This window comes from Triturus cristatus, chromosome 1_1 (genome assembly GCF_964204655.1).
Source record: "Triturus cristatus chromosome 1_1, aTriCri1.1, whole genome shotgun sequence".
NCBI lineage: Eukaryota > Metazoa > Chordata > Amphibia > Caudata > Salamandridae > Triturus > Triturus cristatus.
In genome coordinates, this window is record NC_140579.1 from 990,126,985 (window position 1) to 990,152,050 (window position 25,066).

The 25,066-nt window shown below is 56.6% G+C and overlaps 1 protein-coding gene across 3 annotated transcripts in view; it reads left to right on the forward strand.

The window, feature by feature from the left end:
- LOC146871420 (uncharacterized) overlaps positions 1 to 25,066 on the forward strand; it is a 944,195-nt gene that overhangs the window by 513,329 nt on the left and 405,800 nt on the right. The gene's annotated exons all lie outside the window — the stretch shown is intronic.

Consider the following 25,066-nt stretch of genomic DNA (forward strand, 5'->3'; position numbering starts at 1 on the left):
GCTGGTGTTTCAGGGTTTAGGGCACTGCAGTGCTGATTAGGCAGTGTAGGGTGTCTTGCTGGGGCTGGTGTTTCAGGGTTTAGGGCAGTGCAGTGGTGTTCAGGCAGTGTAGGGGGTCGTGCTGGGGCTGGTGTTTCAGGGTTTAGGGCAGTGCAAAGGTGTTCGGGCAGTGTAGGGGTCTTGCTGGGGCTGGTGTTTCAGGGTTTAGGGCAGTGCAGTGGTGTTCCGACAGTCTAGGAGGTCTTGCTGGGGGTAGTGTTTCATGGTTTAGGGCAATGCAGTGGTGTTCGGACAGTGTAGGGGTGTGTGCTGGGGGTGGTGTTTCAGGGTTTAGGACAGTGCAGTGGTGTTCGGGTAGCATAGGGGGTCGTGCTGGGGGTGGTGTTTCAGGGTTTAGGGCAGTTGAGTGGTGTTTGGGCAGTGTAGGGGCTTGTGCTGGGGGTGATGTTTCAGGGTTTAGGACAGTGCAGTGGTGTTCAGGTAGTGTAGGGGGTCTTGCTGGGGGTGGTGTTTCAGGGTTTAGGGCAGTGGTGTTCGGGCAGTGTAGGGGGTCTTGCTGGGGGTGGTGTTTCAGGGTTTAGGGCAGTGGTGTTTGGGAAGTGTAGGGGGTGATGCTGGTGGTGGTGTTTTAGGGTTTAGGGCAGTGCACAGGTTTTCGGGCTGTGTAGGTCGTGCTGTGGGTGGTGTTTCAGGGATTAGTACAGTGGTGCTCGGGCAATGTAGAAGGTCATGCTGGGGGTGGTGTTTCAGGGTTTAGGGCAGTGGTTTTCAGGCAGTGTAGGTGGTCTTGCTGGGGTGGTGTGTCAGGGTTTAGGGCAGTGCAGTGGTGTTCGGGCAGTATAGGGGGCCATGCGAAGGGGTGGTGTTTCAGGGTTTAGGGCAGTGCAGTGGTGTTTGGGGAGTGTAGTGAGTTGTGTTTCAGGGTTTACGGCAGTGCAGTTTTGTTTGGGCAGTGTAGGGGGTGGTGTTAGGGTGGGGTTTCAGGGTTTAGGGCAGTGCAGTGGTGTTCAGGCAGTGTAGGCGGTCTTGCTGGTTGTGGTGTTTCAGGGTTTAGGGCAGTGGTTTTCAGGCAGTGTAGGTGGTCTTGCTGGGGGTGGTGTTTCAGGGTTTAGGGCAGTGCAGTGGTGTTCGGGCAGTATAGGGGGCCATGCGAAGGGGTGGTGTTTCAGGGTTTAGGGCAGTGCAGTGGTGTTTGGGGAGTGTAGTGAGTTGTGTATCAGGGTTTATGGCAGTGCAGTGGTGTCTGGGTGTTCTTTGGGGTCGTGTAGGGGGTGGTGTTTCAGGGTTTACGGCACTGCAGTTTTGTTTGGGCAGTGTAGGGGGTGGTGTTAGGGTGGGGTTTCAGGGTTTAGGGCAGTGCAGTGGTGTTCAGGCAGTGTAGGCGGTCTTGCTGGGGGTGGTATTTCAGGGCTTAGGGCAGTGCAGTGGTGTTCGGGCGAGGTAGGGGGTCGTGCTGGGGTGGTGTTTCAGGGTTTACGGGCAGGGTAGTGGTGTTCGGACAGTGTAGTGGGTCTTGCTGGGGGTGGTGTTTCAGGGTTTAGGGCTGTGGTGTTCGGGCAGAGTAGAGGGTCTTCCTGGGGGTGGTGTTTCAGGGTTCATGGCAGTGCAGTGGTGTTCGTGTTGTGTAGGGGGTCGTGCAGGGGGTGGTGTTTTGGGTTTAGGGCAGTTCATTGGTGTTCGGGCAGTGTAGGGGGTCATTCTGGGGCCACTGTTTCAGGGTTTAGGGCAATGCAGTGGTGTTCGGGCAGTGTAGGGGGTCGTGTTGGGGGTGGTATTTCAGGGTTGAGGGAAGTTCAGTGGTGTTCGGGCAGTGTAGGGGGTCATGCAGGGGGTGGTGATTCAGGGTTTAGGGCAGTGCAGTGGTGTTCGGGCAGTATACTGGGTTGTGGGGGGCTGGAGTTTCAGGGTTTAGGGCAGTGCAGTGGTGTTCGGGCAGTGTATGTGGTCGTGCTGGGACTGGTGTTTCAGGGTTTAGGGCAGTGCAGTGGTGTTCGAGCAGTGTAGGGTTCGGACTGGGGGTAGTGTTTTAGGGTTTAGGGCAGTGGTGTTTGGGCAGTGTAGGGGGTATTGCTGGGGCTGGTGTTTCAGGGTTTAGGGCAGTGCAGTGCTGTTCAGGCAGTGTAAGGGGGTCTTGCTGGGGCTGGTGTTTCAAGGTTTAGGGCAGTGCAGTAGTGTTCGGGCAGTGTAGGGACATGCTGGGGCTGGTGTTTCAGTGTTTAGAGCAGTGCAAATGTGTTCGGGCAGTGTAGGGGTCTTGCTGGGGCTGGTGTTTCAGGCTTTAGGGCAGTGCAGTGGTGTTCCAACAGTCTAGGAGGTCTTGCTGGGGGTAGTATTTCATGGTTTAGGGCAATGCAGTGGTGTTCGGGCAGTGTAGGGGGTCATGCTGGGGGTGGTGTTTCAGGGATTAGGGCAGTTGAGTGGTGTTTGGGCAGTGTAGGGGGTCGTGCTGGGGGTGATGTTTCAGGGTTTAGGACAGTGCAGTGGTGTTCAGGCAGTGTAGTGGATCGTGCTGGGGTAGTGTTTCAGGGTTTAGAGCAGTGCACTGGTGTTCAGGCAGCGTAGCGGGTCATGCAGGGGGTGGTGTTTCAGGGTTTAGGGCAGTGCAGTTGTGTTCGGGCAGTATACAGAGTTGTGGGGTGGCTGGTGTTTCAGGGTTTAGGGCAGTGCAGTGGTTTTCGGGCAGTGTAGGTAGTCGTGCTGGGGTTGGTGTTTCAGGGTTTAGGGCAGTGCAGTGGGGTTCGGCAGTGTAGGGGGTCATGTTTCAGGGTTTAGGACAGTGCAGTGGGGCTTCGGGCACTGTAGGGGGTAGTGCTGGGGGTGGTGTTTCAGGGATTAGTGCAGTGGTGTTCAGGCAGTTTAGGGGGTTTAGGGGGTCATTCTGGGGCTTGTGTTTCAGGGTTTAGGGCAGAGCAGTGGTGTTCGGGCAGTTTAGGGGGTCATTCTGGGGCTAGTGTTTTAGTGTTTAGAGCAGTGCAGTGCTGTTCGGGCAGTGTAGGGGGTCTTGCTGAGGCTGGTGTTTCAGTGTTTATGGCAGTGCTGTGGTGTTCGGGCAGTGTAGGGAGTTGTGCTGGGGCTGGTGTTTCAGGGTTTAGGGCAGTGCAGTGGTGTTCGGACTGTGTAGGGGGTCGTGCTGGGGCTGGTGTTTCATGGTCTAGGGCAATGCAGTGGTGTTCAGGCAGTGTAGGGAGTCATGCTGGGGGTTGTATTTCAGGGTTTATGGCAGTTGAATGGTGTTTGGGCAGTGTAGGGGGTCGTGCTGGGGGTGATGTTCCAGGGTTTAGGACAATGCAGTGGTGTTCAGGCAGTGTAGGGGATCGTGCTGGGTTAGTGTTTCAGGGTTTAGGGCAGTGCAGTTGTGTTCGGGAAGTGTAGGGGGTATTGCTGGGGCTCTGTGTTTCTGCGTATAGGGCAGTGCAGTAGTGTTCGCGCAGTGTAGGGTGTCGTGATGGGGATCGTGTTTCAGGGTTTAGGTCAGTGTAGTGTTGTTCGGGCAGTGTAGTGGGTCATGCTGGGGATGGTGTTTTAGGGTTTAGGGCAGTGCAGTAGTGTTGGGGCAGCGTAGGGGGTCGTGCTATGGCTGGTGTTTCAGGTTTTAGGGCAATGCAGTGGTGTTCGGGCAGTATAGGGGGTCGTGTTGGGGGTGGTGTTTCAGGGTTTAGGGCAGAGCAGTGGTGTTTGGGCAGTGTAGGGGGTCGTGCTGGGAGTGGTGTTTCAGCGTTTAGGGCAGTGCAGTGGTGTTCGGGCAGTGTAGGGGGTCGTGTTGGGGTGGTGTTTCAGGGTTTAGGGCAGTGCAGTGGTGTTCAGGCAGTATAAGGGGTCATGCGGGGGTGGAGTTTCAGGGTATAAGGCAGTGCAGTGTTCGGGTAGTGTAGGGGGTCAATCGGGGGTGGTGTTTCAGGGTTTAGGGCAGTACAGTGGTGTTTGTGTGTTGTATGGGGTTGTGCGGGGGTGGTGTTTCAGGGTTTAGGGCAGTGCAGTTTTGTTCGGGCAGTGTAGGGGGTCGTGCTCTGGGTGGTGTTTTAGGGTTTAGGGCAGTGCAGTTTTGTTCGGGCAGTGTAGGGGGTAGTGCTGGGGTGGTGTTTCAGGGTTTAGGGCAGTGCAGTGGTGTTCGGGCTGTGTAGGGTGTCATGCTGGGGGTGGTGTTTCAGGGTTTAGGGCAGTGTAGTGGTGTTCGGGCAGTGTAGGGGTCGTGTTTCAGGGTTTAAGGCAGTGCAGTGGTGTTCGGGCATTGTAGTGGATCGAGTTGGGGCTAGTGTTTCAGGGTTTAGGGCAGTGAAGTAGTTTTCGGGCAGTGTAGGGCGACTTGCTGGGGGTATTGTTTCAGGGTTTAGCGCAGAGCAGTGGTGTTCGGGCAGTGTAGGTGTCAGGCTGGGGTTAATGTTTTAGGGTTTAGGGCAGTGCAGTGGTATTCGAGCAGTATAGGGGGCCATGCAGGGGGTGGTGTTTCAGGGTTTACGGCATTGCAGTGGTGTTCGGACAGTGTAGGGGGTCGTGCAGGGGGTGGTGTTTTAGGGTTTAGTGCAGTGGAGAACGACCGCTGAGTGGTCGAATTTCAATTGGAGCTGTACGTCAGGGATAAATCAGCCAGTGGGTCTCGCTGCAAGATGAGAAATGGGGGAAGGTGAGAACAGTTGCAGGGATACCACCCTGATCGATATGGTAAGGTTCAGGACGATGCCTGTTTTAAGGGTCAAAGGATCAGAGGCTGGAATTAATGAAAAATTCAAGGAGCGCGAGGATGCCATAGTCGTGTGCAGTCCACGGTCAATGCCCAGCCTTGTTCGGGTAGTGTAGGGTGTCGTGCTGGGGTAGTGTTTTAGGGCATAGGGTAGTGCAGTGGTGTTAGTGTAGTGTAGAGGGTTGTGCTGGGGGTAGTGTTTTAGGGTTTAGGGTAGGGCAGCTGTGTTTGTGTAGTGCAGGGGGTCGTGTTTTAGGATTTAGGGTAGTGCTGTGGACTTTGGGTAGTGTAGGGGGTTGCGCGGGGTAGTGTTTTAGGGTTTAGTGTGGTGGTCTCTGGGTAGTGTACAGGGTCGTGCTGGGGTGGTGTTTTAGGGTTTGGGGCAGAGCAGTGGTGTTCGGACAGTTTAGGGGGTCATGCTGGGGGTGGTGTTTTAAGGTTTAGGACAGTGCAATTGTGCTCGGGCAGTGTAGGGGGTCGTTCTGGGGGTTGTGTTTTAGGGTTTAGGGCAGTGCAGTGGTGTTCGGGCAGTGTAGGGGTTCATGCTGGGGATGGTGTTTCAGGGTTTAGGGCAGTGTAGTGGTGTTCGGGTACTGAAGTGCGTCTTGTTGGGGGGTGGTGTTTCAGGGTTTAGTTCAGTGGTGTTCGGGCAGTGTAGGGGGTCTTGCTGGGGGTGGTGTTTCAGGGTTTAGTGCAGTGGTGTGAGGGCAGTGAAGAGGGTCATTCTGGGGGAGGGTTTCAGGGTTTAGGGCAGTGCTGTGATGTTCAGGCAGTGTAAGGGGTCTTGCTGGGGGTGGTGTTTCAGGGTTTAGGGCAGTGCAGTGGTGTTCGGGCAGTGTAGGGGGTCTTGCTGGGGGTGGTATTTCAGGGTCTAGTGCAGTGGTGTTCGGGCAGTGTAGGGGGTCGTGCGGGGGTGGTGATTCAGCGTTTAGGGCAGTGCAGTGGTGTTCGGTCAGTGGAGGGGTTCATGCGGGGGTGGTGTTTCAGGGTTTAGGGCAGTGCAGTGGTGTTCGGCAGTGTAGGGGGTTCTGCGGGGGGTGATGTTTCAGAGTTTAGGGCAGTGCAGGGGTGTTCGGCAGTGTAGGGGGTTCTGCGGGGCGTGGTGTTTCAGAGTTTAGGGCAGTGCAGTGGTGCTCGGGCAGTGTAGGGGGTCTTGCTGGGGGTGGTGTTTCATGGTCAAGGGCAGTGCTGTGGTGTTCAGGCAGTGTAGGGGTCGTGCTAGGGGTGTTATTTCAGGGTCTAGTGCAGTGGTGTTCAGGCAGTGTAGGGGGTCGTGCGGGGGTGGTGTTTCAGGGTTTAGGGCAGTGCAGTGGTGTTCGGTCAGTGTAGGGGTTCATGCGGGGGTGGTGCTTCAGGGTTTAGGGCAGTGCAGTGGTGTTCGGCAGTGTAGGGGGTTCTGCGGGGGTGGTGTTTCAGAGTTTAGGGCAGTGCAGTGGTGTTTGGGCAGTGTAGGGGGTCGTGCGGGGGTGGTGTTACAGAGTTTAGGGCAGTGCAGTGCTGTTCGGGCAGTGTAGGGGGTCGTGTGGGGGTGGTGTGTCTGGATTTAGGGCAATGCAGCGTAGTTCGGGCAGTGTAGAGTGTCGTGCGGGAGGTGGTGTTTCAGAGTTTATGGCAGTGCAGTGGTGTTCAGGCAGTGTAGGGGGTCCTGCAGGGGGTGGTGTTTCAGGGTTTAGGGCAGTGCAGTGGTGTTCGGGCAGTGTAGGGGGTCATGCAGGGGGTGGTGTTTCAGGGTTTAGGGCAGAGCAGTTGTGTTTGGGCAGAGTAGGGGGTCATGCTGGGGGTGGTGTTTAGGGTTTAGTTCAGAGCAGTGGTGTTCGGGAAGTGTAGGGGTCATGCTGGGGTTGGTGTTTTAGGGTTTAGGGCAGTGCAGTGGTGTTTGGGCAGTGTAGGGGTTAGTGCAGGGGTGGTGTTTCAGGGTTTAGGGCAGTGCAGTGGTCGTCAGGCAGTGTAGGGGGTTGTGCATTGGGTGGTGTTTCAGAGTTTAATGCAGTGGTGTTCGGGCAGTGTAGGGGGTCTTGCTGGGGGTGGTTTTTCAGGGTTTAGGACAGTGGTGTTCGGGCAGTGTAGCAGGTCTTGCTGGGGGTGCTGCTTCAGGGTTTAGGGCAGTGGTGTTCGGGCAGTGTAGGGCGTCTTGCTGGGGGAGGTGTTTCAGTGTTTAGGGCATTGCAGTGGTGTTCAGGCAGTCTAGGGTGTCTTGCTGGGGGTAGTGTTTTAGGGCTTAGGGTAGTGCAGTGGTGTCCGGGCAGTGTAGGGGGTCGTGCTGGGTGTAGTGTTTTAGTGTTTAGGGCAGAGCAGTGGTGTTTGGGTAGTGTAGGGGGTCGTGCTGGGGTGGTGTTTTAGGGTTTAGGGCAGTGCAGAATTGTTCGGGTAGTGTAGGGTGTCGTGCTGGGGCAGTGTTTTAGGGCATAGGGTAGTGCAGTGGAGTTGGTGTAGTGTAGGGGGTCATGCTGGGGGTAGTGTTTTAGGGTTTAGGGCAGTGCAGTGGTGTTTGTGTAGTGTAGGGGGTTGTGCTGGGGGTACTGTTTAGGATAATGCAGCTGTGTTTGTGTAGTGCAGGGGGTCGTGTTTTAGGATTTAGGGTAGTGCTGTGGTCTTTGGGTAGTGTAGGGGGTTGTGCGGGGGTAGTGTTTTAGGGTTTTGGGTAGTGTAATGGTCTCTGGGTAGTGTAGAGGGTCGTGCTGGGGTGGTGCTTTAGGGTTTGGGGCAGAGCAGTGGTGTTCGGACAGTGTAGGGGGTCATGCTGGGGGTAGTGTTTTAAGGTTTAGGACAGTGCAGTGGTGTTCGGGTACTGAAGTGCGTCTTGCTGGGGGTGGTGTGTCAGGGTTTAGTGCAGTTGTGTTCGGGCAGTGTAGGAGGTCTTGCTGGGGGTGGTGTTTCAGGGTTTAGTGCAGTGGTGTGAGGGCAGTGAAGAGGGTCATTCTGGGGGTGGTGTTTCAGGGTTTAGGGCAGTGCTGTGATGTTCAGGCAGTGTAAGGGGTCTTGCTGGGTGTGGTGTTTCAGGGTTTAGGGCAGTTCTGTGGTGTTCAGGCAGTGTAGGGGGTCATGCTGGGGTGGTATTTCAGGGTCTAGTGCAGTGGTGTTTGGGCAGTGTAGGGGGTGGTGTTTCAGGGTTTAGGGCAGTGCAGTGGTGTTTGGGCAGTGTAGGGGTTCATGCGGGGGTGGTGTTTCAGGGTTTAAGAAGGTGCAGCCGTGTTCGGGCAGAGTAGGGGGTCGTGCGGGGGGTGGTGTTTCAGGGTTTAGGGCAGTGCAGTGGTGTTTGGGCAGTGTAGAGGGTCGTGCGAGGGATGGTGTTTCAGGGTTTAGGGCAGAGCAGTGGTGTTCGGGCAGTGTAGAGGTTCGTGCTGGGGATAGTGTTTTAGGGTTTAGGGCAGTGCAGTGGTGTTCGGGCAGTGTAGGGGTCGTGCTGGGGCTAGTGTTTCAGGGTTTTGGGCAGTGCAGTAGTGTTCGAGCAGTGTAAGAGGACATGCTGGGGGTAGTTTTTCAAGGTTTACGGCAGAGCAGTGGTGTTCGGACAGTGTAGGGGGTCGTGCTGGGGAAGTGATTCAGGGTTTAAAGCAGAGCAGTGGTTTTCAGGCAGAGTAAGGGGTCATGCTGGGGGTGGCGTTTAGGGTTTAGGGCAGTGCAGTGGTGTTCGGGCAGTGTAGGGGGTCGTGCTGGGGGTGGTGTTTCAGGGTTTAAGGCAGTGCAGTGGTGTTAGGGCAGTGTAGGGGGTCTTGCTGGGGCTGGTGTTTCAGGGTTTAGGGCAGTGCAGTGGTGTTCGGGCAGTGTAGGGGGTCTTGCCTTTTGTAGTCTTTCAGGGTTTAGGGCAGTGCAGTGGTGTTCGGGCAGTGCAGGGGGTCGTGCTGTGGTGGTGTTTCTGAGCTTATGGCAGTGCAGTGGTGTTTGGGCAGTGTAGGGGGTATTGTTTAGGCTGTTGTTTCAGGGTTTAGGGTATTGCAGTGGTGTTTCGGTAGTTTAGGGGGTCGTACTGGGGGTAGTGGTTTAGGGTTTAGGGTAGTGCAATGGTGTTTGGCTAGTGAAGGGGGTACTGCTGGGGTGGTGTTTTAGGGTTTAGGGCAGTGCAGAGTTGTTCTGGTAGTGTAGGGTGTCGTGCTGGGGGTGGTGTTTTGGGTTTAGGGCAGTTCATTGGTGTTCGGGCATTGTAGGGGGTCATTCTGGGGCCACTGTTTCAGGGTTTAGGGCAATGCAGTGGTGTTCGGGCAGTGTAGGGGGTCGTGTTGGGGTGGTGGTTTAGGGCAGAGCAGTGGTGTTCGGGCAGTGTAGGGGGTCATGCTGGGGGTGGTGTTTCAGGGTTGAGGGAAGTTCAGTGGTGTTCGGGCAGTGTAGGGGGTCTTGCTGGGGGTGGAGTTTTAGTGTTTACGGCAGTGCAGTGGTGTTCGGGCAGTGTAGGGGGTCATGCAGGGGGTGGTGATTCAGGGTTTAGGGCACTGCAGTGGTGTTCGGGCAGTATACGGGGTTGTGGGGGGCTGGAGTTTCAGGGTTTAGGGCAGTGCAGTGGTGTTCGGGCAGTGTATGTGGTCGTGCTGGGACTGGTGTTTCAGGGTTTAGGGCAGTGCAGTGGTGTTCGGGCAGTGTAGGGGGTCGTGCTGGGGGTGGTGTTTCAGGGTTTAGGGCTGTGGTGTTCGGGCAGAGTAGGGGGTCTTGCTGGGGGTGGTGTTTCAGGGTTTAGGGCAGATCAGTGGTGTCCGGGCAGTGCAGGGGGTCTTGCTGGTGGTGGTGTTTCAGGGTTTTGGGCAGTGGTGTTCAGGCAGTGTAGCAGGTCTTGCTGGGGGTGGTGTTTCAGGGTTTAGGGCAGTGGTGTTCGGGCAGTGCAGGGGGTCTTAGTGGGGGTGGTGTTTCAAGGTTGAGGGCAGTGCAGTGGTGTGCAGGCAGTGAAGGGGGTCTTGCTGGGGGTGGTGTTTCAGGGTTTAGGGCAGTGCAGTGGTATGCGGTAAGTGTGGGGTCGTGCTTGGGGTGGTGTTTCAGGGTTTATGGCAGTCCAGTGGTGTTCGTGTTGTGTAGGGGGTCGTGCAGGGGGTGGGGTTTTGGGTTTAGGGCAGTTCATTGGTGTTCGGGCAGTGTAGGGGTTCATTTTGGGGCCACTGTTTCATGGTTTAGGGCAGTGCAGGGGTGTTCGGGCAGTGTAGGGGGGTGTGCTGAGGGTGGTGTTTCAGGGTTTAGGGCAGTGCAGTGGTGTTCGGGTAGTATAGGGGGTCGTGCTGGGGGTGGTGTTTCAGGGTTTAGGGCAGTTGAGTGGTGTTTGGGCAGTGTAGGGGCTTGTGCTGGGGGTGATGTTTCAGGGTTTATGACAGTGCAGTGGTGTTCAGGCAGTGTAGGGGGTCTTGCTGGGGTGGTGTTTCAGGGTTTAGGGCTGTGGTGTTCCGGCAGAGTAGGGGGTCTTGCTGGGGGTGGTGTTTCAGGGTTTAGGGCAGTGCAGTGGTATACGGTAAGTGTAGGGGTCGTGCTTGGGGTGGTGTTTGAGGGTTTATGGCAGTCCAGTGGTGTTCGTGTTGTGTAGGGGGTCGTGCAGGGGGTGGGGTTTTGGGTTTAGGGCAGTTCATTGGTGTTTGGGCAGTGTAGGGGGTCATTCTGGGGCCACTGTTTAATGGTTTAGGCTAATGCAGTGGTGTTCGGACAGTGTAGGGGGGTGTGCTGAGGGTGGTGTTTCAGGGTTTAGGGCAGTGCAGTGGTGTTCGGGTAGTATAGGGTGTCGTGCTGGGGGTGGTGTTTCAGGGTTTAGGGCAGTTGAGTGGTGTTTGGGTAGTGTAGGGGCTTGTGCTGGGGGTGATGTTTCAGGGTTTATGACAGTGCAGTGGTGTTCAGGCAGTGTAGGGGGTCTTGCTGGGGTGGTGTTTCAGGGTTTAGGGCAGTGGTGTTCGGGCAGTGTAGGGGGTCTTGCTGGGGGTGGTGTTTCAGGGTTTAGTACAGTGGTGCTCGGGCAATGTAGAAGGTCATGCTGGGGGTGGTGTTTCAGGGTTTAGGGCAGTGATTTTCGGGCAGTGTAGGTGGTCTTGCTGGGGGTGGTGTTTCAGGGTTTAGGGCAGTGCAGTGGTGTTCGGGATGTATAGGGGGCCATGCGAAGGGGTGGTGTTTCAGGGTTTAGGGCAGTGCAGTTGTGTTCGGGGAGTGTAGTGAGTTGTGTTTCAGGGTTTATGGCAGTGCAGTGGTGTTTGGGTGTTCTATTGGGTCGTGTAGGGGGTGGTGTTTCAGGGTTTACGGCAGTGCAGTTTTGTTTGGGCAGTGTAGGGTGTGGTGTTAGGGTGGGGTTTCAGGGTTTAGGGCAGTGCAGTGGTGTTCAGGCAGTGTAGGCGTTCTTGCTGGGGGTGGTATTTCAGGGCTTAGTGCAGTGGTGTTCGGGCGAGGTAGGGGGTCGTGCTGGGGTGGTGTTTCAGGGTTTACGGGCAGTGTAGTGGTGTTCGGACAGTGTAGTGGGTCTTGCTGGGGGTGGTGTTTCAGGGTTTAGGGCTGTGGTGTTCGGGCAGAGTAGAGGGTCTTCCTGGGGGTGGTGTTTCAGGGTTTAGGGCAGTGCAGTGGTGTTCGGGAAGTGTAGGGGTCGTGCTTGGGGTGGTGTTTCAGGGTTTATGGCAGTGCAGTGGTATTCGTGTTGTGTAGGGGGTCGTGCAGGGGGTGGTGTTTTGGGTTTAGGGCAGTTCATTGGTGTTCGGGCAGTGTAGGGGGTCATTCTGGGGCCACTGTTTCAGGGTTTAGGGCAATGCAGTGGTGTTCGGGCAGTGTAGGGGGTCGTGTTGGGGGTGGTGTTTCAGGGTTTAGGGCAGAGCAGTGGTGTTCGGGCAGCGTAGATGGTCATGCTGGGGGTGGTGTTTCAGGGTTGAGGGAAGTTCAGTGGTGTTCGGGCAGTGTAGGGGGTCTTGCTGGGGGTGGTGATTCAGGGTTTAGGGCAGTGCAGTGGTGTTCGGGCAGTATACGGGGTTGTGGGGGGCTGGAGATTCAGGGTTTAGAGCAGTGCAGTGGTGTTCGGGCAGTGTATGTGGTCGTGCTGGGACTGGTGTTTCAGGGTTTAGGGCAGTGCAGTGCAGTGGTGTTCGGGCAGTGTAGGGGGTCGTGCTGGGGGTGGTGTTTCAGGGTTTAGAGCTGTGGTGTTCGGGCAGAGTAGGGGGTCTTGCTGGGGGTGGTGTTTCAGGGTTTAGGGCAGTGCGGGGGTATGCGGTAAGTGTAGGGGTCGTGCTTGGGGTGGTGTTTCAGGATTTATGGCAGTCTAGTGGTGTTCGTGTTGTGTAGGGGGTCGTGCAGGGGGTGGGGTTTTGGGTTTAGGGCAGTTCATTGGTGTTCGGGCAGTGTAGGGGGTCATTCTGGGGCCACTGTTTCATGGTTTAGGGCAGTGCAGGGGTGTTCGGGCTGTGTAGGGGGACATGCTGGGGGTAGTGTTTCAGGGATTAGGGCAGAGCAGTGCTGTTCGGGCAGTGTAGGGGTCAGACTGGGGGTAGGGATTTAGGGTTTAGGGCAGTGCAGTGGTGTTCGGGCTGTGTAGGGGGTCGTGCAGGGGGTGGTGTTTCAGGGTTTAGGGCAGAGCAGTGGTGTTCGGGCAGTGTAGGGGTTCGTGCTGGGGATAGTGTTTTAGGGTTTAGGGCAATGCAGTGGTGTTCGGGCAGTGTAGGGGTCGTGCTGGGGCTAGTGTTTCAGGGTTTTGGGCAGTGCAGTAGTGTTCGAGCAGTGTAAGAGGACATGCTGGGGGTAGTTTTTCAAGGTTTACGGCAGAGCAGTGGTGTTCGGACAGTGTAGGGGGTCGTGCTGGGGAAGTGATTCAGGGTTTAAAGCAGAGCAGTGGTTTTCAGGCAGAGTAAGGGGTCATGCTGGGGGTGGCGTTTAGGGCAGTGCAGTGGTGTTCGGGCAGTGTAGGGGGTCGTGCTGGGGGTGGTGTTTCAGGGTTTAAGGCAGTGCAGTGGTGTTTGGGCAGTGTAGGGGGTCTTGCTGGGGCTGGTGTTTCAGGGTTTAGGGCAGTGTAGTGGTGTTCGGGCAGTGTAGGGGGTCTTGCCTTTTGTAGTCTTTCAGGGTTTAGGGCAGTGCAGTGGTGTTCGGGCAGTGCAGGGGGTCGTGCTGTGGTGGTGTTTCTGAGCTTATGGCAGTGCAGTGGTGTTTGGGCAGTGTAGGGGGTCTTGCTGGGGGTGGAGTTTTAGTGTTTACGGCAGTGCAGTGGTGTTCGGGCAGTGTAGGGGGTCATGCAGGGGGTGGTGATTCAGGGTTTAGGGCAGTGCAGTGGTGTTCGGGCAGTATACGGGGTTGTGGGGGGCTGAAGTTTCAGGGTTTAGGGCAGTGCAGTGGTGTTCGGGCAGTGTATGTGGTCGTGCTGGGACTGGTGTTTCAGGGTTTAGGGCAGTGCAGTGGTGTTCGGGCAGTGTAGGGGGTCGTGCTGGGGGTGGTGTTTCAGGGTTTAGGGCTGTGGTGTTCGGGCAGAGTAGGGGGTCTTGCTGGGGGTGGTGTTTCAGGGTTTAGGGCAGTGCAGTGGTATGCAGTAAGTGTAGGGGTCGTGCTTGGGGTGGTGTTTCAGGGTTTATGGCAGTCCAGTGGTGTTCGTGTTGTGTAGGGGGTCGTGCAGGGGGTGGGGTTTTGGGTTTAGGGCAGTTCATTGGTGTTCGGGCAGTGTAGGGGTTCATTTTGGGGCCACTGTTTCATGGTTTAGGGCAGTGCAGGGGTGTTCGGGCAGTGTAGGGGGGTGTGCTGAGGGTGGTGTTTCAGGGTTTAGGGCAGTGCAGTGGTGTTCGGGTAGTATAGGGGGTCGTGCTGGGGGTGGTGTTTCAGGGTTTAGGGCAGTTGAGTGGTGTTTGGGCAGTGTAGGGGCTTGTGCTGGGGGTGATGTTTCAGGGTTTATGACAGTGCAGTGGTGTTCAGGCAGTGTAGGGGGTCTTGCTGGGGTGGTGTTTCAGGGTTTAGGGCTGTGGTGTTCCGGCAGAGTAGGGGGTCTTGCTGGGGGTGGTGTTTCAGGGTTTAGGGCAGTGCAGTGGTATGCGGTAAGTGTAGGGGTCGTGCTTGGGGTGGTGTTTGAGGGTTTATGGCAGTCCAGTGGTGTTCGTGTTGTGTAGGGGGTCGTGCAGGGGGTGGGGTTTTGGGTTTAGGGCAGTTCATTGGTGTTTGGGCAGTGTAGGGGGTCATTCTGGGGCCACTGTTTCATGGTTTAGGCTAATGCAGTGGTGTTCGGACAGTGTAGGGGGGTGTGCTGAGGGTGGTGTTTCAGGGTTTAGGGCAGTGCAGTGGTGTTCGGGTAGTATAGGGTGTCGTGCTGGGGGTGGTGTTTCAGGGTTTAGGGCAGTTGAGTGGTGTTTGGGTAGTGTAGGAACTTGTGCTGGGGGTGATGTTTCAGGGTTTATGACAGTGCAGTGGTGTTCAGGCAGTGTAGGGGGTCTTGCTGGGGTGGTGTTTCAGGGTTTAGGGCAGTGGTGTTCGGGCAGTGTAGGGGGTCTTGCTGGGGGTGGTGTTTCAGGGTTTAGTACAGTGGTGCTCGGGCAATGTAGAAGGTCATGCTGGGGGTGGTGTTTCAGGGTTTAGGGCAGTGGTTTTCGGGCAGTGTAGGTGGTCTTGCTGGGGGTGGTGTTTCAGGGTTTAGGGCAGTGCAGTGGTGTTCGGGATGTATAGGGGGCCATGCGAAGGGGTGGTGTTTCAGGGTTTAGGGCAGTGCAGTTGTGTTCGGGGAGTGTAGTGAGTTGTGGTTCAGGGTTTATGGCAGTGCAGTGGTGTTTGGGTGTTCTATTGGGTCGTGTAGGAGGTGGTGTTTCAGGGTTTACGGCAGTGCAGTTTTGTTTGGGCAGTGTAGGGTGTGGTGTTAGGGTGGGGTTTCAGGGTTTAGGGCAGTGCAGTGGTGTTCAGGCAGTGTAGGCGTTCTTGCTGGGAGTGGTATTTCAGGGCTTAGTGCAGTGGTGTTCGGGCGAGGTAGGGGGTCGTGCTGGGGTGGTGTTTCAGGGTTTACGGGCAGTGTAGTGGTGTTCGGACAGTGTAGTGGGTCTTGCTGGGGGTGGTGTTTCAGGGTTTAGGGCTGTGGTGTTCGGGCAGAGTAGAGGGTCTTCCTGGGGGTGGTGTTTCAGGGTTTAGGGCAGTGCAGTGGTGTTCGGGAAGTGTAGGGGTCGTGCTTGGGGTGGTGTTTCAGGGTTTAGGGCAGTTCATTGGTGTTCGGGCAGTGTAGGGGGTCATTCTGGGGCCTCTGTTTCAGGGTTTAGGGCAATGCAGTGGTGTTCGGGCAGTGTAGGGGGTCGTGTTGGGGGTGGTGTTTCAGGGTTTAGGGCAGAGCAGTGGTGTTCGGGCAGCATAGAGGGTCATGCTGGGGGTGGTGTTTCAGGGTTGAGGGAAGTTCAGTGGTGTTCGGGCAGTGTAGGGGGTCTTGCTGGGGGTGGTGTTTTAGTGTTTACGGCAGTGCAGTGGTGTTCGGGCAGTGTAGGGGGTCATGCAGGGGGTGGTGATTCAGGGTTTAGGGCAGTGCAGTGGTGTTCGGGCAGTGTATGTGGTCGTGCTGGGACTGGTGTTTCAGGGTTTAAGGCAGTGCAGTGGTGTTCGGGCAGTGTAGGGGGTCGTGCTGGGGGTGGTGTTTCAGGGTTTAGAGCTGTGGTGTTCGGGCAGAGTAGGGGGTCTTGCTGGGGGTGGTGTTTCAGGGTTTATGGCAGTCCAGTGGTGTTCGTGTTGTGTAGGGGGTCGTGCAGGGGGTGGGGTTTTGGGTTTAGGGCAGTTCATTGGTGTTCGGGCAGTGTAGGGGGTCATTCTGGGGCCACTGTTTCATGGTTTAGGGCAGTGCAGGGGTGTTCGGGCTGTGTAGGGGGACATGCTGGGGGTAGTGTTTCAGGGATTAGGGCAGAGCAGTGCTGTTCGGGCAGTGTAGGGGTCAGACTGGGGGTAGTGATTTAGGGTTTAGGGCAGTGCAGTGGTGTTCGGGCTGTGTAGGGGGTCATGCTGGGGGTGCTGTTTCAGGGTTTAGGGCAGTGCAGTGGTGTTCGGGCAGTGTAGGGGTCGTGCTGGGGGTGGTGTTTCAGGGTTTACGGTAGTGCAGTGGTGTTCGGGCAGTGTAGAGGGTGGGGTTTTAGGGTTTAGGGCAGTGCAGTGGTGTTCAGGCAGTGTAGAGGATATTGCTAGGTTGGTGTTTCAGGGTTTAGGGCAGTGTAGGGTGTCTTGCTGGGGCTGGTGTTTCAGGGTTTAGGGCACTGCAGTGCTGATTAGGCAGTGTAGGGTGTCTTGCTGGGGCTGGTGTTTCAGGGTTTAGGGCAGTGCAGTGGTGTTCAGGCAGTGTAGGGGGTCGTGCTGGGGCTGGTGTTTCAGGGTTTAGGGCAGTGCAAAGGTGTTCGGGCAGTGTAGGGGTCTTGCTGGGGCTGGTGTTTCAGGGTTTAGGGCAGTGCAGTGGTTTTCCGACAGTCTAGGAGGTCTTGCTGGGGGTAGTGTTTCATGGTTTAGGGCAATGCAGTGGTGTTCGGACAGTGTAGGGGTGTGTGCTGGGGGTGGTGTTTCAGGGTTTAGGACAGTGCAGTGGTGTTCGGGTAGCATAGGGGGTCGTGCTGGGGGTGGTGTTTCAGGGTTTAGGGCAGTTGAGTGGTGTTTGGGCAGTGTAGGGGCTTGTGCTGGGGGTGATGTTTCAGGGTTTAGGACAGTGCAGTGGTGTTCAGGTAGTGTAGGGGGTCTTGCTGGGGGTGGTGTTTCAGGGTTTAGGGCAGTGGTGTTCGGGCAGTGTAGGGGGTCTTGCTGGGGGTGGTGTTTCAGGGTTTAGGGCAGTGGTGTTTGGGAAGTGTAGGGGGTGATGCTGGTGGTGGTGTTTTAGGGTTTAGGGCAGTGCACAGGTTTTCGGGCTGTGTAGGGGTCGTGCTGTGGGTGGTGTTTCAGGGATTAGTACAGTGGTGCTCGGGCAATGTAGAAGGTCATGCTGGGGGTGGTGTTTCAGGGTTTAGGGCAGTGGTTTTCAGGCAGTGTAGGTGGTCTTGCTGGGGTGGTGTGTCAGGGTTTAGGGCAGTGCAGTGGTGTTCGGGCAGTATAGGGGGCCATGCGAAGGGGTGGTGTTTCAGGGTTTAGGGCAGTGCAGTGGTGTTTGGGGAGTGTAGTGAGTTGTGTTTCAGGGTTTACGGCAGTGCAGTTTTGTTTGGGCAGTGTAGGGGGTGGTGTTAGGGTGGGGTTTCAGGGTTTAGGGCAGTGCAGTGGTGTTCAGGCAGTGTAGGCGGTCTTGCTGGGGGTGGTGTTTCAGGGTTTAGGGCAGTGGTTTTCAGGCAGTGTAGGTGGTCTTGCTGGGGGTGGTGTTTCAGGGTTTAGGGCAGTGCAGTGGTGTTCGGGCAGTATAGGGGGCCATGCGAAGGGGTGGTGTTTCAGGGTTTAGGGCAGTGCAGTGGTGTTTGGGGAGTGTAGTGAGTTGTGTATCAGGGTTTATGGCAGTGCAGTGGTGTTTGGGTGTTCTTTGGGGTCGTGTAGGGGGTGGTGTTTCAGGGTTTACGGCACTGCAGTTTTGTTTGGGCAGTGTAGGGGGTGGTGTTAGGGTGGGGTTTCAGGGTTTAGGGCAGTGCAGTGGTGTTCAGGCAGTGTAGGCGGTCTTGCTGGGGGTGGTATTTCAGGGCTTAGGGCAGTGCAGTGGTGTTCGGGCGAGGTAGGGGGTCGTGCTGGGGTGGTGTTTCAGGGTTTACGGGCAGGGTAGTGGTGTTCGGACAGTGTAGTGGGTCTTGCTGGGGGTGGTGTTTCAGGGTTTAGGGCTGTGGTGTTCGGGCAGAGTAGAGGGTCTTCCTGGGGGTGGTGTTTCAGGGTTCATGGCAGTGCAGTGGTGTTCGTGTTGTGTAGGGGGTCGTGCAGGGGGTGGTGTTTTGGGTTTAGGGCAGTTCATTGGTGTTCGGGCAGTGTAGGGGGTCATTCTGGGGCCACTGTTTCAGGGTTTAGGGCAATGCAGTGGTGTTCGGGCAGTGTAGGGGGTCGTGTTGGGGGTGGTATTTCAGGGTTGAGGGAAGTTCAGTGGTGTTCGGGCAGTGTAGGGGGTCATGCAGGGGGTGGTGATTCAGGGTTTAGGGCAGTGCAGTGGTGTTCGGGCAGTATACTGGGTTGTGGGGGGCTGGAGTTTCAGGGTTTAGGGCAGTGCAGTGGTGTTCGGGCAGTGTATGTGGTCGTGCTGGGACTGGTGTTTCAGGGTTTAGGGCAGTGCAGTGGTGTTCGAGCAGTGTAGGGTTCGGACTGGGGGTAGTGTTTTAGGGTTTAGGGCAGTGGTGTTTGGGCAGTGTAGGGGGTATTGCTGGGGCTGGTGTTTCAGGGTTTAGGGCAGTGCAGTGCTGTTCAGGCAGTGTAAGGGGGTCTTGCTGGGGCTGGTGTTTCAAGGTTTAGGGCAGTGCAGTAGTGTTCGGGCAGTGTAGGGACATGCTGGGGCTGGTGTTTCAGTGTTTAGAGCAGTGCAAATGTGTTCGGGCAGTGTAGGGGTCTTGCTGGGGCTGGTGTTTCAGGCTTTAGGGCAGTGCAGTGGTGTTCCAACAGTCTAGGAGGTCTTGCTGGGGGTAGTATTTCATGGTTTAGGGCAATGCAGTGGTGTTCGGGCAGTGTAGGGGGTCATGCTGGGGGTGGTTTTTCAGGGATTAGGGCAGTTGAGTGGTGTTTGGGCAGTGTAGGGGGTCGTGCTGGGGGTGATGTTTCAGGGTTTAGGACAGTGCAGTGGTGTTCAGGCAGTGTAGTGGATCGTGCTGGGGTAGTGTTTCAGGGTTTAGAGCAGTGCACTGGTGTTCAGGCAGCGTAGCGGGTCATGCAGGGGGTGGTGTTTCAGGGTTTAGGGCAGTGCAGTTGTGTTCGGGCAGTATACAGAGTTGTGGGGTGGCTGGTGTTTCAGGGTTTAGGGCAGTGCAGTGGTTTTCGGGCAGTGTAGGTAGTCGTGCTGGGGTTGGTGTTTCAGGGTTTAGGGCAGTGCAGTGGGGTTCGGCAGTGTAGGGGGTCATGTTTCAGGGTTTAGGACAGTGCAGTGGGGCTTCGGGCACTGTAGGGGGTAGTGCTGGGGGTGGTGTTTCAGGGATTAGTGCAGTGGTGTTCGGGCAGTTTAGGGGGTTTAGGGTGTCATTCTGGGGCTTGTGTTTCAGGGTTTAGGGCAGAGCAGTGGTGTTCGGGCAGTTTAGGGGGTCATTCTGGGGCTAGTGTTTTAGTGTTTAGTGCAGTGCAGTGGTTTTCGGGCAGTGTAGGGGGTCTTGCTGGGCGTGGTGTTTCACGGTTTAAGGCAGTGGTGTTCGGGCACTGTAGGGGGTCATGCTGGCGGTGGTGTTTCAGGATTTACGGCAGTGCAGGGATATTCGGGCATTGTAGGGGGTCATGCAGGGGGTGGTGTTTTAGGGTTTAGGGCAGTGCAGTGGTGTTCAGGCAGTGTAGGGGATATTGCTGGGGTGGTGTTTCAGGGTTTAGGGCAGTGGTCTTCGGGCAGTGTAGGGGGTCTGGTTGGGGCTGGTGTTTCAGGGTTTAGAGCAGTGCAGTGCTGTTCGGGCAGTGTAGGGGGTCTTGCTGAGGCTGGTGTTTCAGTGTTTATGGCAGTGCTGTGGTGTTCGGGCAGTGTAGGGAGTTGTGCTGGGGCTGGTGTTTCAGGGTTTAGGGCAGTGCAAAGGTGTTCGGGCAGTGGGGTCTTGCTGGGGCTGGTGTTCCAGGGTTTAGGGCAGTGCAGTGGTGTTCGGACTGTGTAGGGGGTCGTGCTGGGGCTGGTGTTTCATGGTCTAGGGCAATGCAGTGGTGTTCAGGCAGTGTAGGGAGTCATGCTGGGGGTTGTATTTCAGGGTTTATGGCAGTTGAATGGTGTTTGGGCAGTGTAGGGGGTCGTGCTGGGGGTGATGTTCCAGGGTTTAGGACAATGCAGTGGTGTTCAGGCAGTGTAGGGGATCGTGCTGGGTTAGTGTTTCAGGGTTTAGGGCAGTGCAGTTGTGTTCGGGAAGTGTAGGGGGTATTGCTGGGGCTCTGTGTTTCTGCGTATAGGGCAGTGCAGTAGTGTTCGCGCAGTGTAGGGTGTCGTGATGGGGATCGTGTTTCAGGGTTTAGGTCAGTGTAGTGTTGTTCGGGCAGTGTAGTGGGTCATGCTGGGGATGGTGTTTTAGGGTTTAGGGCAGTGCAGTAGTGTTCGGGCAGCGTAGGGGGTCGTGCTATGGCTGGTGTTTCAGGTTTTAGGGCAATGCAGTGGTGTTCGGGCAGTATAGGGGGTCGTGTTGGGGGTGGTGTTTCAGGGTTTAGGGCAGAGCAGTGGTGTTTGGGCAGTGTAGGGGGTCGTGCTGGGAGTGGTGTTTCAGCGTTTAGGGCAGTGCAGTGGTGTTCGGGCAGTGTAGGGGGTCGTGTTGGGGTGGTGTTTCAGGGTTTAGGGCAGTGCAGTGGTGTTCAGGCAGTATAAGGGGTCATGCGGGGGTGGAGTTTCAGGGTATAAGGCAGTGCAGTGTTCGGGTAGTGTAGGGGGTCAATCGGGGGTGGTGTTTCAGGGTTTAGGGCAGTACAGTGGTGTTTGTGTGTTGTATGGGGTTGTGCGGGGGTGGTGTTTCAGGGTTTAGGGCAGTGCAGTTTTGTTCGGGCAGTGTAGGGGGTCGTGCTCTGGGTGGTGTTTTAGGGTTTAGGGCAGTGCAGTTTTGTTCGGGCAGTGTAGGGGGTAGTGCTGGGGTGGTGTTTCAGGGTTTAGGGCAGTGCAGTGGTGTTCGGGCTGTGTAGGGTGTCATGCTGGGGGTGGTGTTTCAGGGTTTAGGGCAGTGTAGTGGTGTTCGGGCAGTGTAGGGGTCGTGTTTCAGGGTTTAAGGCAGTGCAGTGGTGTTCGGGCATTGTAGTGGATCGAGTTGGGGCTAGTGTTTCAGGGTTTAGGGCAGTGAAGTAGTTTTCGGGCAGTGTAGGGCGACTTGCTGGGGGTATTGTTTCAGGGTTTAGCGCAGAGCAGTGGTGTTCGGGCAGTGTAGGTGTCAGGCTGGGGTTAATGTTTTAGGGTTTAGGGCAGTGCAGTGGTATTCGAGCAGTATAGGGGGCCATGCAGGGGGTGGTGTTTCAGGGTTTACGGCAGTGCAGTGGTGTTCGGACAGTGTAGGGGGTCGTGCAGGGGGTGGTGTTTTAGGGTTTAGTGCAGTGGTGTTCGGGCAGTGTAGGGGGTCTTGCTGGGGGTGGTGTTTCACGGTTAAGGGCAGTGGTGTTCAGGCAGTGTAGAGGGTCCTCCTACGGGTGGTGTTTTAGGGTTTAGGGCAGTGCAGTGGTGTTCGGGCTGTGTAGGGGGTCGTGCAGGGGGTGGTATTTTAGGGTTTAGGGCAGTGCAGTGGTGTTTGGGCAGTGTAGGGGGTCTTGCTCGGGGTGGTGTTTCAGGGTTTAGGGCAGTGGTGTTCGGGGAGTGTAGGGGTGTTGCTGGGGGTGGTGTTTCAGGGTTTAGGGCAGTGCAGTGGTGTTCAGGCAGTGTAGAGGGTCCTCCTACGGGTGGTGTTTCAGGGTTTAGGGCAGTGCAGTGGTGTTCGGGCTGTGTAGGGGGTTGTGCAGGGGGTGGTATTTTAGGGTTTAGGGCAGTGCAGTGGTGTTCGGGCAGTGTAGGGGGTCTTGCTCGGGGTGGTGTTTCAGGGTTTAGGGAAGTGGTGTTCGGGCAGTGTAGGGGTCTTGCTGGGGGTGGTGTTTCAGGGTTTAGGGCAGTGGTGTTTGGGCAGTGTCAGGGGTGTTGCTGGGGGTGGTGTTTCAGGGTTTAGGGCAGTGCAGTGGTTTTCGGGCAGTGCAGGGGGTCTTGCTGGGGTGGTGTTTCAGGGTTTAGGGCAGTGCAGTGGTGTTCGGGCAGTGTAGGGGATCATGCTGGGGCTGGTGTTTCAGGGATTAGGGCAGTGCAGTGGTGTTCGGGCAGTGTAGGGGGTTGTGCTGGGGCTGGTGTTGCAGGGTTTAGGGCAGTGTAGTGGTGTTCAGGCAGTGTAGGGGGTTGTGCTGTGGGTGGTGTTTCAGGGATTAGTGCAGTGGTGTTTGGGCAGTGTAGGGGGTGGTGTTTCAGGGTTTATGGCAGTGCAGTGGTGTTCGGGCAGTGTAGGGCGTCATGCTGGGGCTCGTGTTTCAGGGTTTAGAGCAGTGCAGTGGTGATCGGGCAGTGTAGGGGAACATGCTGGAGGTAGTGTTTCAGGGTTTAGGGCAGAGCAGTGGTGTTCGGGCAGTGTAGGGCTCAGGCGGGGTTAGTGTTTTAGGGTTTAGGGCAGTGCAGTGGTGTTCGGGCAGTGTAGGGGGTCTTGTTGGGGATAGTGTTTCAGGGTTTAGGGTAGTGGTGTTCGGGCAGTGTAGGGCTCAGGCTGGGGGTAGTGTTTTAGTGTTTAGGGCAGTGCAGTGGTGTTCGGGCAGTGTAGGGGGTCATGCTGGGGGTGGTGTTTCAGGGTTTACGGCATTCCAGTGCTGTTCGGGCATTGTAGGGGGTCTTGCAGGAGGCGGTGTTTTAGGGTTTAGGGCAGTGCAGTGGTGTTCGGGCGGTGTAGGGTGTCTTGGTGGGGGTGGTGTTTCAGGGTTTAGGCCAGAGGTGATCGGGCAGTGTAGGAGGTCTTGCTGGGGCTGGTGTTTCAGGGTTTAGGGCAGTGCAGTGGTGTTCGGGCAGTATAGGGGGTCTTGCTGGGGCTGGAGTTTCTGGGTTTTGGGCAGTGCAGTAGAGTTCGGACAGTGTAGTGGGTTGTGCTGGGGCTGGTGTTTCAGGGATAAGGGCAGTGCAGTGGTGTTCAGGCAATGCAGGGGATCGTGCGGGGTGGCGATTCAGGGTTTAGTGCAGTACAGTGGTGTTCGGACACTGTAGGGGGTCTTTGTGGGGGTGGTTTTTCAGGGTTTAGGGCAGTGCAGTGGTGTTCGAGCAGTGTAGGGGGTCTTGCTGGGGGTAGTGTTTCAGGGATAAGGGCAGTGCAGTGGTGTTCGGGCAATGTAGCGGATCGTGCGGGGGGTGGTGTTTCAGGGTTCAGGGCAGTGTAGGGGGTCGTTCGGGGGTGGTGTTTCAGGGTTTAGGGCAGTGCAGTGGTGTTCGGGCAGTGTAGGGGGTCGTGGTGGGGCTGCGTTTCAGGATTTAGGGCAGTGCATTGGTGTTCGGGCAGTGTAGTGGTCGTGGTGGGGCAGGTGTTTCAGGGTTTTGGGCAGAGTAGCGGTGTTTGGGAAGAGTAGGGGTCGTTCTGGGGCTGGTGTTTCAGGGGTTAGGGCAGTGCAGTGGTGTTCGGGCAGTGTTGGGGGTCTTGCAAGGCGTGGTGTTTCAGGGTTTAGGACAGTGGTGTTTGGGCAGTGTAAGGGTTCGTGCTGCGGGTGGTGTTTCAGGTTTTAGGGCAGTGCAGTGCTGTTCGGGCAGTGTAGGGGGTCGTGCTGGGGCTGGTGTTTCAGAGTTTAGGGCAGTGCAGTGGTGTATGGGCAGTGTAGGGAGTCGTGCTAGGGCTGGGGTTTCAGGGTTTAGGGCATTGCAGTGGTTTTGGGCAGTGTAGGGGGTCTTGCTGGTGCTGGTGTTTCAGGGTTTAGGGCAGTGCAGTGCAGTGGTGTTCAGGCAGTGTAGGGGGTCGTGCTGGGGTGGTGTTTTAGGGTTTAGGGCAGTGCAGTGGTGTTCGGGCAGTGTAGGGGGTCTTGCTGGGGGTGGTGTTTCACGGTTAAGGGCAGTGGTGTTCAGGCAGTGTAGAGGGTCCTCCTACGGGTGGTGTTTCAGGGTTTAGGGCAGTGCAGTGGTGTTCGGGCTGTGTAGGGGGTCGTGCAGGGGGTGGTATTTTAGGGTTTAGGGCAGTGCAGTGGTGTTCGGGCAGTGTAGGGGGTCTTGCTCGGGGTGGTGTTTCAGGGTTTAGGGAAGTGGTGTTCGGGCAGTGTAGGGGTCTTGCTGGGGGTGGTGTTTCAGGGTTTAGGGCAGTGGTGTTTGGGCAGTGTCAGGGGTGTTGCTGGGGGTGGTGTTTCAGGGTTTAGGGCAGTGCAGTGGTTTTCGGGCAGTGCAGGGGGTCTTGCTGGGGTGGTGTTTCAGGGTTTAGGGCAGTGCAGTGGTGTTCGGGCAGTGTAGGGGATCATGCTGGGGCTGGTGTTTCAGGGATTAGGGCAGTGCAGTGGTGTTCGGGCAGTGTAGGGGGTCGTGCTGGGGCTGGTGTTGCAGGGTTTAGGGCAGTGTAGTGGTGTTCAGGCAGTGTAGGGGGTTGTGCTGTGGGCGGTGTTTCAGGGATTAGTGCAGTGGTGTTTGGGCAGTGTAGGGGGTGGTGTTTCAGGGTTTATGGCAGTGCAGTGGTGTTCGGGCAGTGTAGGGCATCATGCTGGGGCTCGTGTTTCAGGGTTTAGAGCAGTGCAGTGGTGATCGGGCAGTGTAGGGGGACATGCTGGAGGTAGTGTTTCAGGGTTTAGGGCAGAGCAGTGGTGTTCGGGCAGTGTAGGGCTCAGGCGGGGTTAGTGTTTTAGGGTTTAGGGCAGTGCAGTGGTGTTCGGGCAGTGTAGGGGGTCTTGTTGGGGATAGTGTTTCAGGGTTTAGGGTAGTGGTGTTCGGGCAGTGTAGGGCTCAGGCTGGGGGTAGTGTTTTAGTGTTTAGGGCAGTGCAGTGGTGTTCGGGCAGTGTAGGGGGTCGTGCTGGGGGTGGTGTTTCAGGGTTTACGGCATTCCAGTGCTGTTCGTGCATTGTAGGGGGTCTTGCAGGAGGCGGTGTTTTAGGGTTTAGGGCAGTGCAGTGGTGTTCGGGCGGTGTAGGGTGTCTTGGTGGGGGTGGTGTTTCAGGGTTTAGGCCAGAGGTGATCGGGCAGTGTAGGAGGTCTTGCTGGGGCTGGTGTTTCAGGGTTTAGGGCAGTGCAGTGGTGTTCGGGCAGTATAGGGGGTCTTGCTGGGGCTGGAGTTTCTGGGTTTTGGGCAGTGCAGTAGAGTTCGGACAGTGTAGGGGGTAGTGCTGGGGATGGTGTTTCAGGGTTTAGGGCAGTGCAGTGGTGTTCGAGCTGTGTAGGGTGTCATGCGGGGGTAGTGTTTCAGGGTTTAGGTCAGTGGTGTTCGGGCAGTGGATGGGGTCTTGCTGGGAGCGGTGTTTCAGGCTTTAAGGCAGTGCAGTGGTGTTCGGGCAGTGTAGGGGGTCTTGCTGGGGGTGGTGTTTCAGGGTTTAGGGCAGAGCAGTGGTTTTCGTCTAGTGTAGGGGGTTGTGTGGGCGGTGGTGTTTCAGGGTTTAGGGCAGTGCAGTGGTTTTCGGGCAGTGTAGGGGGTCTTACTATGGGTGGTGTTTCAGGGTTTAGGGCAGTGGTCTTGCTAGGGGTGGTGTTTCACGGTTTAGGGCAATGGTGTTTGGGCAGTGTAGGAGGCCATGAGGGGGTGGTGTTTCAGGGTTTAGGGCCGTGCAGTGGTGTTCGGGCAGTGTAGGGGGTCTTACTAGGGGTGGTGTTTCAGGGTTTAGGGCAGTGGTCTTGCTAGGGGTGGTGTTTCACGGTTTAGGGCAATGGTGTTTGGGCAGTGTAGGAGGTCTTTCTGGGGTGGTGTTTCAGGGTTTATGGCAGTGCAGTGGTGGTCAGGCAATGTAGGGAGTCTTGTTGGGGGTGGTGTTTCAGGGTTTAGGGCAGAGCAGTG